The 16,895-nt window shown below is 34.2% G+C and overlaps 2 pseudogenes; both read right to left on the reverse strand.

Moving 5' to 3' along the window:
* Positions 1-5,326: 5,326 nt before the first annotated feature.
* LOC113750377 lies at positions 5,327-8,316 on the reverse strand (annotated as a pseudogene).
* Positions 8,317-8,603: 287 nt separating this feature from the next.
* On the reverse strand, positions 8,604-11,981 carry LOC113748964 (annotated as a pseudogene).
* Positions 11,982-16,895: the final 4,914 nt, after the last annotated feature.

Genomic DNA, 16,895 nt, shown 5'->3' on the forward strand with positions numbered 1-16,895 from the left:
TACCCAAAATCAACAACTACATTGCATAAAGATATGTGTTTTTTTGGAGAAAGAAACCTGATATGTGGTCCCTTGTGTTTGTACTTTTTCATCACTATAATTTATGGCTATTTTTTTTTTCAGATCTGGCCATTTGCATGAGGTATAAATAAATTAAAAAATTTGTCTTGGTCTGATTATTATAGTGTGAATGTGGTCATTTATGTCTGATGATAGTTGCTGCTTGACTATAATTTTGTGGTGAGAGTGATTAATAAACAATAATGCTTGATTTATTTTGCCGGCCATGTGTATGGAAAAAGTGTTAAAGTGGTCCTTGTTAGGTAGTTTTTGTGTGGGTTAACAGTTTGTTGTGCTGAAATGATGAAGCTTTTTTTTCCCTGAAGAGTCTTGTTTTCTTTAGCCAGAAACGGGTAGCATAGTTATTACATTAAGATGTCACCATGGAGGACTCATTTCATATACTCCTGATCCCTATTACGAAGGTGGAGATTTGTGTGTTTTTTACTATGTTGAGAGTATAGATCTAAGTGTTTTCGAAATGGATAAATTAACTGAAAATGCTGGTGTATATGGTCATAAGGTGTACTATGGTTGGAAAAATAACATGTTTAGGCGGATAGACAGCAGTAGGGAGTTGAATGGTTATATTAAGGGGGAGGTTGGACCAATTAAGGAAGTTAACTTATACTTTGAAGTATCCTTTCATGAAATTCTAGTGCAACAACTTGGTTATGTTCCGTATGAGGTAGATAAGACAGAAAATAAATCCCAAAATGGTGATGGTAACAATAATATTAGAGATGAAGGTCAAGGAAGGTGTGCTGCTAATAATTGTGATAATGATTCCAATGCAAGTGATGAGACTTATTTTTCAGCTGTTGATTCAAAATATGAAATAGGTGATGATGCTGATGATGGTATATTTCATGATAATGTTGACAAAAATGCTGAATGGTTGGGGGTAAACAATCACAGGAAAGAAAATGTGGTTCCTGATCCTTTGAATGAAACAGAGCAGGTTCCTGATTCTGATGAAACAGAGCAGGTTCCTGATTCTGAATCTGATTTTGAAAGCATCCATGAGTCTGATGATGAAGAGTCTAAATTGTGGTCTCGTACTTTTGATCCTAAACATATTGACAATCCAAAATTAGAGCTGTACATGTCCTTTACAAGTCTGAAACTTTTCAAGACTGTTGTACATAATTATAGTGTGAAACAAAGCAGGCCTTATAAGTTTGTGAAACAAGATACAATGAGGGTAAGGGTTAGATGCAGAAATAGTGAATATAATTGGGTTATATATGCTAGAAAGTTAAGTGGGGATGGAACTATTCAAATAAGAACATTTGAAGATAATCACACATATGATTTTACATATGATAACCCTCTTGTGCATTCTAGATGGATAGCTAGAAAATACTATGAAGAATTTAGGTGTAATTCTAAATTAGATTTGGAGCATTTTAGGGAGACAGTAGTGAAAGAAAATAGGTGCTCCTTCACAAAAAATCAAACATATAAGACCAGGAGAAAAGCAATGAAAATTGTTCAGGGCAGTGAAAAAGACCAGTACAGCAAATTAGAAGTTTATTTATATACATGAAATTCTAAGATCTAACCTTGGTAGCACTGTTAGAATGAAAACAGACTCAAAAACAGGGAAAGGCAGATTTGAGAGGCTGTACATCTATTTTGCTAGAGTGAAGCATGGTTTCCTAACTGGATGTAGGCAATTTATTGGAATAGATGGCACTTTTTTGAAAGGATCAGTAGGAGGAGTTTTGCTAGCAGCTGTTGGAGTTGATGCCAATAATGGCATTTTTTCAATTGCATATGCTGCAGTAGAGGGTGAAACTAAGGACTCATGGTGCTGGTTCTTCAAACTATTAAAAAGAATTATGAGTGGACAATAATGAGTGACAAACAAAAATGTCTAATTAAAGCATGTGATATGATTTTTTCAAATGCAGCCCACAGATTTTGTGTGAAACACTTGCATAATAATTTTTCATCTGCTGGTTTCAAAGGAGAAGGTTTGAGGGGAGCATTATGGACTGTTGCCAAAGCAACAACACCAGCCCAATTCATTAGCAGAATGAAAGAAATGACTGAAATTGATATAGAGGCAGCCAAGTGGTTTGATGACAAACCACCAAGTCAATGGAGCAGAGCTTACTTTAGCACTCATCCTAAATATGCTATGTTATTGAATAATATCTGTGAGTGCTTCAACAGCAAAATTCTTGATACTAGAGAAGCCAATAATTGAAATGTTTGAAACAATATGGCTGTACATGATGCAAAGAATGCAAAAAAATAGGGATCTGGCCAAAGAGAAGTGGCAGACTTATTTTTATTGCCCCAGAATTCTTCACATTATGCAAAAAAATATAGATAGAACACCTGACTGTTTTCCATTCAAGTCAAATGATGATCTTTATGAAGTCAACTGCCCATATGGTGACCAATATGCAGTGAACATCAAGGAGCAAACATGCTCTTGCAGAAAATGAGAACTAACAGGTATTCCCTGTCCCCATGCCATTGCTGCATTGTGGATAGCTAAAAAGGATCCTCTACTATATGTTTTAAAAGTGTATACAGTGGAGACATATATGAAGTGCTATGAAGGATCAGTGTCTCCCATGAATGGAGAAAGTGAATGGGGGCTTACTGATGTTGGTGAAGGTCCTTTGCCACCCTTATATGGGAGAGCACCTGAAAGGCCTAAGAAGCTGAGAAGGAGAAGTGCAGAGGAGGTTCAACAAGTCAAGGAAAAAACTAAAAAGAAGGTGATAAGAGTGGGACAGATTAACAAGTGTAGATACTGTTATCAAAGGGGACATAATATGAGGTCCTGCAAGCTTCTCAAAGATGCTCAAGATCCTGCAGTTGTAGAAACTGATATTAGTTCAAGCCAAGTTGCTGCTTCTACCAACAATCCAGCAAGCCAAGATAGAAAAAAAGCTATAAGTTGTCTTGATGACTTGTTACATCTATCTTTGTTATTTGGTATATAAATGACATGTTTTCCTTTTAAACTGTAGGGAACAAGAAAAATCAAGAAGCCTGCTGCTGAGTCTTCAAATAAAAGGGTAAAAAAACCTGCTACATCTTTTGATTTTTGTCTTTATGCAATTTGACTTTTGCTACCTCATTGTTTTGTGCAGAAGAGACAGCAATGTACAAGAAGAGTTGCAGCTGCAGTTTGTAATGATAATTCAAACACTAAACATCAACAGGATGCTGAGCCACTGGTTGAGATTAACATAACATCCTCTGTCCCAAATCAAGTGGACCAAGATATGTACGAAGTGTTTGGACTGTCAAGGTCTTAAGTCAAATATAGCACCAAACAAGCCAGAACACAAACTAAAGAACAAGTAGAGATGCCCTTCAGGATTAGAGATGTTCATATGCATGTTGCTGCTGCTGCCAAGACAGATTTAAGTGTTCCTAGTTCATCTAAATCGAAGGGAAAGGAGAAACTATTATGATAGGAGAAACAACATGCTGAATAGTTGCTGCTTTTGTTCAAGCCAAGTTGCTGATTTTGTAATTAACAGGACTTTTGCTGTTTCAACTTTTGCCTTGCCTAGTAATTATGGAAGTGCAGGCTGTAATGTGATAGCTTGCTTTATTTCGTTTATAGACCCGTGTTCAATAATAGTCATGTAGTTTGCTTTATTTCATTTGGAATGCACTTTAATTGTATTGAAGTTATGATATATATATATGGCAGCTGTTTTCATGTTCATCTGTTTGTATTATTTGCATTTGTTTTCCAGTTTGGTTTATCAGTACATGTGGGACAATCTTGGGTTTATCGGCTTGGTTTAATTGCATTTGTTTTCTAGTTTGGTTTATTTGCATCTGTTTGTATTATCAGTACATGTGATTTATTAGTTCATGGCCATTTTATATATATGATAGGAATAACACTTTGACAAGGACCATTTTCTTATACTCAATGCATAGTTTTACAAACAAAATAAATTGCAGAGTTCATAAATTGCATTATTGCCAAATACATTTCCCTTCCTAAATCCCACCTTTTACATAAATTGTAGAGTTCATTTGGAACCTTTGTACAAACAAAATAAGTCCCTTTCTATTCCCTGCAATTGGATATTACTTCATAGGGAAAAATGCAACTCTCATTCCAACAACAAACAATGCTAGTTTCAAAATGTTCTCCTGCAATTTTAGCAAAATCACTCCAGTGTTAGCAGCAACTTGCCTCCCTTTACTTTTCCCTCGTCTTTACTGCTCCAACTTAGTACTACCAAAATCACCAAAAGCACAATTATCGTAATAAAAAATTTCTCTCTCTTACGCATTCTTTCAACTTGTTCTTCCATTTTGTTAATCTTTTTCAGCAAACCAGGAATGAGAACTCTCCCTCTTAGACAAATTAGCTCATCAACCCATTCAAAGTACCTGCATTTCTCAGGTCTCTATCATAACAATAATGACATTTTTCAGAAATTAGTTAGCTAAATTAACACATTGAATGACCAATATTTTTAGACAAATATTTCTTACCGGCCACAGAGAGCAACCAAGGAATCTTCTTCCCAGATTCTCGCCGCGCCAATAGGTGCTCATTTTTGTTCTCAACCCACAGTTGCAGAATGGAGTTGATGAACCACTGGAGACTTCAGAACTTCTGCTCCTCATTAGGGAAAAATGAGACTTCAGAACCACTGCTAGATGCTCTGAGGATGAAATGTTTAAAGCTCCAGAGATTGGCAAAAAAATTTTGGGGTTGCAGAAAGACAGAGGGAAGAAGGAGAAGAGTGGAGATTTCGTCCGTTGCAATTGTTCCGTTAAAAATGGCTCCATTCGATTTTACCCATTTTTTGTTGGATAAAACCATTGGTTCTAACGATCAATTTGCCATTTCCCGTCAATTGTCCTTAATTGGCCAAAATTACGGAACTTTGAGGATGAAATGTGTTTGGGGTGAAATTTTGAGGATGAAATTAGTCAACCACCCAAACTTTGAGGATGAAACGTGCATTTTTTCCCTTTTTAATGCAATATTGAGATATGAGATTTTTGTTAATTTCTTTGTTAAATTTTATTAAGAAAATTATTGTTATTTATATGATTATTTTGGTCCAGAACCAACACATATAAACAGAGAAAGAGAGACATAGAAATTCATAATATGATTGACAAATAGTAGTATCAAGTTACAATTGTATCAAATGCTTAAATTAGCAGTCCTACAATACAAATTTTACCTAAAAAGACCTTAATATGGTTTTAGTGATCCTGCAATGCAATGTTGTTGTCTTTTCATACTTTTGCAGATTCATGCAATGGTTTCAAAAAATGAATAGTTAGTGTAGCCAATAACAGGATCGCATGAATAAAAAGTATCTCTGTCATGCTTGTTGAGGGAAGCATTTAACTAGAATCTTTTAGGTAAATCTGGATTGGCCAGGAACAAATATCCATGAGCAACAAGATCAGCATTACCTTTTGTTAGGGAGAAAATCCTCGAGAAAGCCCACCAAAAAATCCAATATGTAAATTAAGAACTTTACTCTTATCCAAAAGTTTAAGTTGTTAGGTTTTGGATATTTATTTATATATTAACTACTTTTTTTCCATCTTTCGAACCAATATGGGTCACTATTTTTTAGTGAAAAAAATCATTTTTTCTCCCAATCATTGACCCACTCTTTTTCAATATACAAATTAGATTCCAGACTCCTACCAACCTTTGATTTCTTAGTCTAATACCAACCGTACCCCTTACTAAACCTATGGCGTATCTAGTCTAACACTATCCAAACTCCTTGATACTTCAGTCCATCATCACTCTTTGGTCTAACACCAATGGCATCGATTCCGAACCCCTGCCAACCTTTGACTCTTTGGTCTAATACCCACCTGACCCCTGCCAAACCTATAGCCCATCTAGTCTAATACCAACTAAATTCTTTGACACTTCAATCCATCACCAAGAAGAGAATTTTCACTAGCCCAACTTCCAAATTCGAATATCACTTGTTAGGGAGAAAAACCTCAAAATAGCCCATTAAAGAACCCAATATGTTAGTCAGAAACTCAACTTTGATCCAAAAGTCTAAGTTGTTAGGTTTTGGGCCTTTATTTACATATTAACGATTCTTTCTCCATCTCTTGAACCAATGTGGGTCACAATTTTTCCTGATGACCCTAACACCTGTGGCCACTGCTTCGCTGCCATCTTCCCTACCATAGCCACCTGCGACAATGAAATTACCTTTGAATGCCTTCCTCATTGGCAGAAGAGTATCTGCACATTCAAATTTTTCCGCCAGAGTTTTCATGTTGGCTCCACCATGTGACAGTACAGAATTCCATATTTATTCAGGGCTTTAGCCATGTAGAGACCTAGTGCTGCCGAATTTGAGTCTCCTGATTCCATGTAATCTGCAAACGGGGAGAGCGTAATGCCAACTCTATCAACTCCTATCGCATTGGAGACAGCTTCAACGATTTCCAGAGCAAATCTGCAACGGTCCTCCAATGAGCTTCCGTATTCATCTGTTCTGTCATTGATTTGGTCTTTCAGAAACTGTTCTACTATATAATATAACCATGAGCTCCATGGATCTCTACCCCATCAAAATCTGCAAATATGAACGGATTGCATCAGCATTCACTTACGTTCTGCTCGTTCTCCCTCCTACATCGCGTCTCTCCCATGTTTAACTGTAGTCGATCTATTAAGATATGACCCGAATTTCCTTGGCCGAGAAGTTGACTTCAAAATTTCCTTGGCACAACTTCAACATAGACTACTAGTCAATGATCTTGGAAATGAAAAATATTTTATAACAAATCAGCAGTTTGAGATGGAAGTTTCAAATAAGTACTATTTCAAATGCATTGCTTATGTAATATGCTGAAGATTTAATGATTGTTCAATTTACAATTTTGTCATTTTCTTTTTATTTGACTCTTCTAGCTCCCCTTCAATAATATTGCTATTCATAGTAAACAAACGATAAGGAGACCAAAGTTCTTTAACCTGAGCTCAGTCTTTCTCTGCAAAAAGGATAAATGAAAAGGTTCTCAGTTCAGTTCGCTTTTTGTATAGCAATACCAGCTTCAATAGCATTGGATAACCTGAATTCATTGACAATCTCAGGAATTTCTTCTGTTCTTAGGCGTCGTGGAGGTGGATACTTATAATCATCTACACCGTTCTTTTGAACTTTGAAAGTTAATTGCTTGTCTGTTGATGAGATTGGAGATTGTCCATTGGGCTGATAACCTGGAATAGAAAAAAAAAAGCATGAAACAGAAAAACCAATCTTCGCCTCCCAAGCTGCACAAGAAAGAACTGAAAAATCTCAATTTTATACAACACTGCACAATAGTGGAAAAAGAATTATGAATTGCCTCCAAGACACCTCAGAGTTCGATACATGCTTGATTCCAATCAATATTTGAAGGTGCAATGCACCATCCAGAGAGGTCTTGTCATGTGAGTCTTCTTTAAGATTTGTAGTCCATTTATGTGTTGGGCATTGGTCCAAGAAGAACAAGGCATATAGAGGAAAAAAGGTTATGAAAATTGTAACAAGATAAGAACTCACTGTCATTTGAAATCCGTCCTGCATGCCAAATCTGGCAAAAGAAGACACCACCTTTGGCATGTACCGCATCTACAATGGGTTTCCAGGCCTTAACTTGCTCCTTTGTCCAAATGCCTGGTGCAGCTGGATATCTTTTTGGTTATAAGGGAACACTGAGTTCAGAAATTGCGCAATAACCAAAAGAAGAATATCATTGAGCGATTAAGAGTTCAAATAAGAATGCTACTGTAATTACCCACGGCCTGTTTTAGAAACTACGCTGGCTTCTGCTATGAGCAGACCTCCTTTAGTAGCTCTCTGAGAGTAGTATAAAATAGCGTGTAGCTGCGGAATATTGTCGTAAGATCTCATCCTTGTCAGAGGTGCCAAAACAATTCTGAATGGATTTACATAACCAAAATTGGTGAAAACATTATCCTTCAAACATTTTCTACCTTAAATAATGTGTATTGGTCATATTTTAAGCATTTCTATTGACCAAGTTCCTGATGTGATGATTAGTTGTATTTTCATTTAATAGACATGAACAACTTGTTCTTATACTATTGTCTTCAGTAGTTTGTGCAACGGCTGTAAAGATGGCATCTGTAGCTCCGAGAACACTTTGTATAGCAAGGGCAGAGGCGCAGAGCATAAGGGGGACGGAGGAGGCTGGAAAATGGCCTACATGCATGGCTGCTCTATGCATAGCTGCAGGCGGACCATGCATTACACAATTCTCGTGATCGAAGTTTTATTGTAGTACTAAGTAATTTACACATATGTACCCAAGGCACTGAAAATTGGAAAACTCAAGTCTAATAAATCACTTTATTGAAACTAGTTACCATACGTTTAGGTAGTGGCAGAAGGCAACGTTAACTATCACAATGTCTCAATTTGCAAACTCAGAAGTTACCTTTCAGGATGCAACATGAACTTCCGATTTGTGTAATATTTGGAAGCCGTGTGTATATTTTGAGTTGAAAATAAAAAACCAAACAGACCCCAATCACGGGAAACAATCATCACCCAAGCTTTTCTTGAAGAAATTCTGTATATGTTTTTCAGTTGTATATCTGCAGTAGAATCTGTAACGAAAAAGCCGTATGCTTTACAATTCTGACCCAGCAATACAATCTATAAATATGTGGTTTCAAGAAATGGATAGTCAGTGTAGCCAACAACAGGATCAGGTATGTAGAAAGTGGCTCTGTATCAGAGGAGCATTTAACTCGAATCGTTTTGGCAAATCTGGATTGGCCAAGAACAGTCGTCCATAAGCAACAAGATCAGCATGATTTTCAGCAATTACTTTAATGCCATCTTCCCTATCATAACCACCAACAACCATGAAAGTACCTTTGAATGCCTTTCTCATGGGCGAAAGACTATCGGGAGTTTCAGATTTTTCCCCAACAGTTTTCATCCTTGGCTCGACCATGTGACAGTATGCAAGTCCATATTTATTCAAAGCTTCAGCCATGTAAAGACCAAGAGCATTTGGATTTGAATCTTCTGGTTGGGAGTAGCTTGCAAATGGGGAGAGCTTGATGCCAACTCTGTCAGCTCCTATTGCATTTGAAACAGCTTCAACAATTTCCAGAGCAAATCTGCAACGATTCTCCAGAGAGCCTCCATATTCATCTGTTCGGTCATTGACTTGGTCTTTCAAAAACTGTTCTATTAAATAGCCATTAGCTCCATGGATCTCAACACCATCAAATCCTGCAAAATTTAACAGACCATATTAGCCAATGAACCATAGCCTGCTTTCCCCCAAATTTTCTTTGCTTCATAATTCGTGGAATACATAAAGTTAGAGAGATATGATTGAGCATCCTTTTCAGGATATAGTTCTCATATTCTCCGTTGTAAAAGTAACGTCAGAATAAACATTATATTTCTACTATTTTAAAAAAGTCTACTTTTTATTCATAAAGTAACAAGGCAGCACAGTTTTATAGGTAACTGATTTAGAACCTGAGCCTCCAGGGCAAGCAATTCACGCAAGCTTACTTGATCATTGTGCTCTAAGCTAGAAGGCAAATTTTTTACATAAGTTGCAGCATCACAAGGTTTGTAGATATTTTGATCTTTTAGTGGAATAGTTATGTTGCTTCATTAGGCAATTCCTTCTTTTTTAACTCTATTAATTATGCACACAAAACGAAGTACACAACTCTGTTACCAGATTTACCATCCCCTTCAAAAAGCTACTTCCGAACATTACAGATTTAAATATATATTAATCATAACAAAAATCCTTACCAGCTTCAATAGCATTTATTGCAGCAAGCTTAAAGTCATTAGCAATCTGAGGAATTTCTTCAGTCCTCAACCGGCGTGGTGGTGCAAATTCTGCAACATCAACACCATTTGCTCGAAGTTGAGGAGTTAATGGCTTGTCAGTAGATGAGATTGGAGCCTGTCCATTGGGCTGATAACCTGTGAATGACAGTCAGATAAAGCAGATCTTAGAGGAAATAAGAGCTTTTATGACTCCATAACCAATAATATGGATCATTAATAGGTCGAGACACAGCATAACAAGAAATTATATATTCTGGATTGCCTACGAGTCCAATCATTATTTCATGAAAGCTTAGTCCCAACTGAAATTCGAAACTGTGATACATCATGTGCAGTGATCTGGTCTTGTCAAGTGAATATTAGATAACAATTCATTTCTGATCTTTGTATGAATTCCACTATACATTTGACATCCAACAAGGTAGAAAATTAAGGAAAGGTAATGACAGAAGGACTTACTGTAATTTGAAACCCTTCCAACATGCCAAATTTGGCAAAAGAAGACACCACCTTTGGCGTGAACAGCATCTACAATGGGTTTCCAGGCCTCAACTTGTTCCTTTGTCCATATACCAGGTGTATCTGGATACCTACAATTGGAAGAAACATAAATCTTGCATAGTGAGGCAAAACAACACACGTACTGCCAAATGTGTAGGCATTTGTGGAATCTGTGAATCAGTAAGATAGAAAGAAATACTAAAATCAATTACCCTTGAGCTGTGTCAGAAACTCCTGTAGCTTCTGCTATGAGAAGACCACCTTTGGTGGTTCTCTGAGAGTAATACAATATAGCATCTGGCTGTGGTACATTTCCATAGGATCTTTGCCTTGTCAGAGGTGCCAAAACAATTCTGCAGGAAATCAGAAAAAGAAATGGTGAACAAATTAGTTTCCAATTTCTTTCTTTCAGTTGAATTGAAGTATCAGGAGCACCGGATTCTAAATAATCCAATCCCAGCAACAAGACAAAGATAGATGTGATTATGACATTCATTTAGCTAATTAAAAACTTGAAATGCTTCGTGATATTAGTCTAATTCGTTGCAATACTAGATTCTTTTGCAACCAAAAAAAAAAGAAAAAGAAAAAATGGAGAAAATTGTTTTAAAGGAGATAGATATACAATGTTCACAATCTCATGAAAATCGGCTTGGCAACTGATAAAAATGTTGCTCTTGGTCCATTGAGCAAATATAGTATAGATCCGAATTTGCATCTCTACACTATCAACGGGCAAGAAAGATCATTTTTATGAACTTCAAGCCTCAACTTAGGGGACACCCAGAAACAGAATCCTAATCTTTGAACCCTGTTTCAAGGAATTAAAGGGGAACCATATTCTCCGCTTGAGATGCTCTGGCAAAACATTTTACATGAATCACATAAATGTTTCAACAAATCAAAGCTAATTGACCATCTGAAGTCTAATTGGCATCTAAAATCAGCACATATTGACCACATAATGGAAAGAACAAATAAAATGCAACTATCCATCTTCTTTAGTTCTTCCTCCATTTTTTTTTTTGGGTCTTGAATTGGTTATAGTTATACTTACAAAAAATAATAGACATAGTTGTAACTAGTTCAATGATGCATCAACCAGAATCCCATCTGGAATTTCCCCAAAACAAAAAAGAGAAAAAATCCAAAAAAAAAGGAAATACAAGAACATTTCTATTCTCCATTACAGAATGCAATTCTTTACAGAAAGACAAGGCCCAAAAATATAAAATAACAAAAAAGAACTGAAAATTTCTAGCAGGAAAATAATAATTAAATAAAGGAAGAGTACCTATGAGAAAGCTGGAAGTTGCCCATTTTGTATGGGGTGAGTAAAGGGATGATAGCCTGTGGCTGCTGTTGCTCCTGTTCACCATTCTCAGCCTTATTTGCCATTTCTAGTTGTTACTGAACAAAAATTTAATTGATGATGCAAAAAGGTTTCTTCTTTCTGATGTCTTGAGGAGCTTAAAGTTACAGAGATGAGAGAATGAAATGTCTCATGAATATCCCATTCACATAGACTAAGCAAACTAGCAAGTAGAAACTACCAACCTGGGTAGGGTCCAAAGATCATTTTTTGTTTTTGGGTTTAATGCTTGAACCATATTTGTCCCAAAATCTTTTGGTTTAACTTTTAGGCCGGTTTGGTTCTCACATGGTGATATTTGACATGATCTATTTTTTCATACAGTAGCTTGACCCAGTCACATCTTATGAAAAATTACAAAAATTACAACACAAGGTATATGTATATATGAGAAATGTTTCGATTTAGACTAAGGATCCGTTTGCTTCGGGTGAAAATGTTTTTCAGGAAAATATTTTTTGAATTTCCCGTGTTTGGTTGCACAAAAGTTACTAAAAACATTTTCCTATGTAAAATATTTTCACTCATCTTATGGAAAACAACTTCCCTTCCAAACTTACTGAAGTTGTTTTCCGAAATACATGCATCTCGCCTGTAGTATGTTCCAAACTTATTGAAAACATCTTGTAGTATGTTCTTTTTTTTTTTTTTAGTGTAAACAGGAGGATTCGAACCCAAGACCTCTTCCTTACACTCCCTCCCCCGTACCACCCAACCCAACCTCCCCCTAGTATATTCAAAATAAAAAAAAAATCTCATCCTGCTCATCCTATGCTAGTAATTAATTATGTATAATAGGGACATTCTTTTCTAGAGAAACTTTCAGCAGTGAGAGTGCAAGATATATGTCACAATAAGCATTGCATGTGATTGATATTTGACACTAAATGGCCAGCAATTTGTTTATTGCTTAAGGAGATATTTTTTATTCATATATACATTTCTCCAAGATTTTTTAAAGTTAAACAATGAGATAAATTTTCTTATTTTACATGGGAAGAAGTATGTAGTTATAATGTGTAGAAAGTAAAGATAGAGATAAAAGTGAAAATATTTCAAAAGTTAAATAAACACCAGAAAAATGAAGTAAGAAAATATTTTCAATAAGCTAACCAAATACCTGAAAATGATGAAAGGGAAATGATTTTCATGGAAAATTACTTCTACGGAAAATATTTTCCCAAGGAAAACATTTTACTTCCAACCAAACAGACCCTAAGTATGTGGCAAATTCAATAGCTAGTTTTGATTAATCTAATGCAATCAATTGGACAAATAAAGATTTCACAGTACAATATCGTTAGATTATATGTGATGTGAAATAAAATTTGAAGTTTATCACATCACAAAACATTAATTTACTTGTCATTAAAAATTTTTAGTCACTTGATAAATGTGATATGCTATGGTAAATATCTCCGATCTGCTAAATGATTTATCCGTATTTTATATTTAATGACATAAAGACTCTTTTCATTTTTTGAGTATTGACATCTCATCTATGCTTTTCTAATTCCATTTTCAAAATTGCAGCGCTTAAAGAAAAGATTGCACCAAAAACCAAACCAAGAAAAAAAAAAGGAAAGAAAGAAAGAAGGAAAAAAAATAGAAGTAATAAGATGACGTGACGTCATTAGTGCTTTTTTTTTACTGCAATGATAATATTTTTATAATCTACTATATCCTATAAAATGACATTTGACGCTTTTGGGAAAAAAATTATATATCCTATTTTACAAGAAGAAAGAGTCTAAAAAGATTGTATAAAGAAATAATATGTATACCGACTTGATTACTTTGAATTTATTTCAAGGGTTATTATCACTTTACCCCCTTCAACTATATCACTACTAGCAGTTTACCCTCTAACGTTATCTTTTAGTCACTTCACCCCTGTAAGTAATTTAACTCAACATGTTAAAAAATTTTGGACAAAAATACCCTTTTATTCTATAGCATTACTACATTGTTATTACTACTTTATTCATTTAAATTATAGTGATATAATCACTTTGATTCCTAACATTATTTTCTAAGCATTTTACTTCATCGTTAATCTAACTAGTATGATTAAAATTTTTTAAATATATTTACCCTTATATATATAATTAAAAATAAAAAAGTTGGATGATTATTCTTCTTTTTTTCACTTTAAGAGATCCAAAAATATAAAAATAAAAGAGTTTTCTCAAATTTCTTTTTTCACACTTATTAATACTAAGAAAAGAAAAAGAGATAGGAAGAAGAAGACAGAAAATTAGATTTTGCAAAGAAAAAAATATAAAAAAAGTGTAATATTATCGTATTAATTTAAGGTTGTTGGGATTAGGATTGAAATCTGGTGGTAAACAATAAAGTAAAATAATAAAAGTATTTAATTCTTTTTTATTTGTATTTTTTTTAAAAAAAAAATTGAGCTCTCTCTCTATCTCTCCCTCTCCCTCTCCCTCCCCCTCCCGATCTTTCTATTTTTTTTTAATATTAATAAGATTGCCAAGAAGAAAGAGATAATACTTTGACTTTTTTTCTTGATAATAAAGAGGAGAAGAATCATTCTAAATTGTTTATCATTTTTATTATACAAAAAGGAGGGTACTTTCTTCTAAAATTTTTTAACATGCTAAATTGGTTTAATAGTGGGATAAATTGTTTAAAAAATAACTCTATAGGGTAAACTGATAATGACGCTATAATTTATGGGGGTAAAATAATAATAACTTTAAGGGCTAAATTTATCTTTTTACTTTAATTAATAAACTCCGTTAAGTTTGACCATTAGTCTTGGAAGTAAAATGACTAAAAAATAACATTAAGGGAGAAATTAATAATGACACCGAACGTTAAGGGGGTAAAGTGATAATAACCCTTTATTTCAATAATTACAAAAGTCAGTTGTCCATTCTACTAGCATTCAGTTACACGTTGTTTATTCCCATCCCACAAATTTGGAGTCAAACAAGTATACTGAAGAGCGTAACATCTTACATCATCGAACGACAGGATTTCCGTGTGGGGTCTGGATTTCCGAGTGGGAAGTCGCGCCGCAGCAGCCGCTTCCGTATTGGACGTGGGGCCGCCACGGCCCAAGTTTTTTTTCGCAATAATAATAACATTTATATAAGGGAAAATGTTTAAAACGTGCCTCATATTTTATAAAATAATTTTTTGCATTCCTTACTTTTAAAAATATACTTTTACATCCCTTACAAATTTACATTAATTAAATTTGATCCCTATCTAGATTTTTCACTAGTTTTTTATTGAAATTTACCACGTTCCTTGCACATGATCATTTTTTAAGGGTAAAATTGTCAAATTAAAATTTACATAATCTGATCCATAGTCTCTTACATTTCACAAAATGATTTTTTGTATCCCTCATATTTCAAAAATAAATTGTTTCGTCTCTCACATTTCACAAAATGAATTTTTTCATCCCTCATTGATCATGTGTATGAATAACATTTTTTTTAATTCATGTATATATTTTTTTGATTTCACCTGAATAACACGAATAGCATATAACATATTTCGATTTGATTTCGTCTGAACATACTGTTCAGGTGAAATTAAAAAAGATGTATGCGAGAGTTTAAAAAAATTTGTCAGTTTTCACTCATGTTAATTTCCTTTTACTCAAAAATTAAAAACAAAGAAGATATTTAATTTTAAACATTATCAAGTGTTTATATCAAATTAAATTTGGACATAAACATGACAAAAAGAAGTAAGTAATTGACACTTTCAAATTTTAACATAATCAGAAGGTAAGAAATTCAACTATTGGTTTTAAAGTTGGCGAATAAAAATTTCAAATTTAAATTACAATTTGTTAGCATGACTATAGAATTTAAGTTAGAACCGATTAATTAGATGGCCTTATTACACAGCTCAATAAATGAATTATTACCAAAATAGAAAAAGTTACAAATATTGAATAGATTCACATGGTGAAATCAAATAGATATATATATATATGGATTTAAAACAAAAATGTTAAATTTAAACTCATGTATATATCTATTGAATAGCATATATACAACCACAATTAGTCTATTTAGGTGGAATTAAATAGAGATATATTACATGCTACTCGTACTATTCAAGTGAAATCAAATAGATGCATACATAAATTTAAAAAAAAAACTATTCGTACACATGGTCAATGAGGGATGGAAAAATTTATTTTGTGAAATGTGAGGGAAGAAACAATTTATTTTGTGAGATGTAAAGGGCTATAGATGGTTTATATAAATTTTGATTTGATAATTTTGCCCCTAAAAATGATCCTATGCAAGATACGTGGTGAATTTCGGTTAAAAACTAGTCAGAAACATAGATAGGGACCAAATTTGATCAATATAAATTTGTAAGAGACTAAAATTAGAGTAACCAATGGAAAAACCCCATTAAAAAAGCCACTGAAAGTGACAGTTACAATTAAATGGCAAGTATATGGTGGGAGGCAAGGGTTAAATCATTAACCTCTCACCCTCATCAAGACTTTAACCAAGCAAGCTGTTGTGAATGTAGAGACTAACTACCCATCTATATCTATATGTATTCAGGAAGGGCTTTTTAGCAGAAACCCTCTCAATGCCTTCTAAATTTGTCATACTTTTTTCTAGATTTTTGTATTTATTTTAATACATAAAAAAGTAGTGGGTTATAACCCACCTTATCACCAATCAATATTCCCACTATCTCACTCCCACTATCCCACTATCTTAACTCATATTTTTGCATTTATTTTAATACATAAAAAAGTAGTGGATTATAACCCACCTTATCACCAATCAATATTCTCACTATCCCACTATCACCTTATCACCAATCAATATTCTCACTATCTCACTCCCACTATCTCACTATCTTAACTCATCCTACAATTACTCCTACAAATTCTTTTTTTACTGATCGACTTAATTAACTTATCGAGTTAATTCCCTCACCCTCTCTCTCAGTTTCTTATTTGTTTTGGGTTCTCTATTGATTTTGTAAATGTATTGATTTTGTTTCTTTTGTGAGCAGTAGTGGAAGATATTATGTGCAGAGACTCCAGCAGAAATCAACCTTCTTGCGGCCGGTTTAATTTTTCAGGTCAGTCCCCTCTGCCTTTTAAG

Source organism: Coffea eugenioides, chromosome 10, assembly GCF_003713205.1.
Source record: "Coffea eugenioides isolate CCC68of chromosome 10, Ceug_1.0, whole genome shotgun sequence".
Classification (NCBI taxonomy): domain Eukaryota; kingdom Viridiplantae; phylum Streptophyta; class Magnoliopsida; order Gentianales; family Rubiaceae; genus Coffea; species Coffea eugenioides.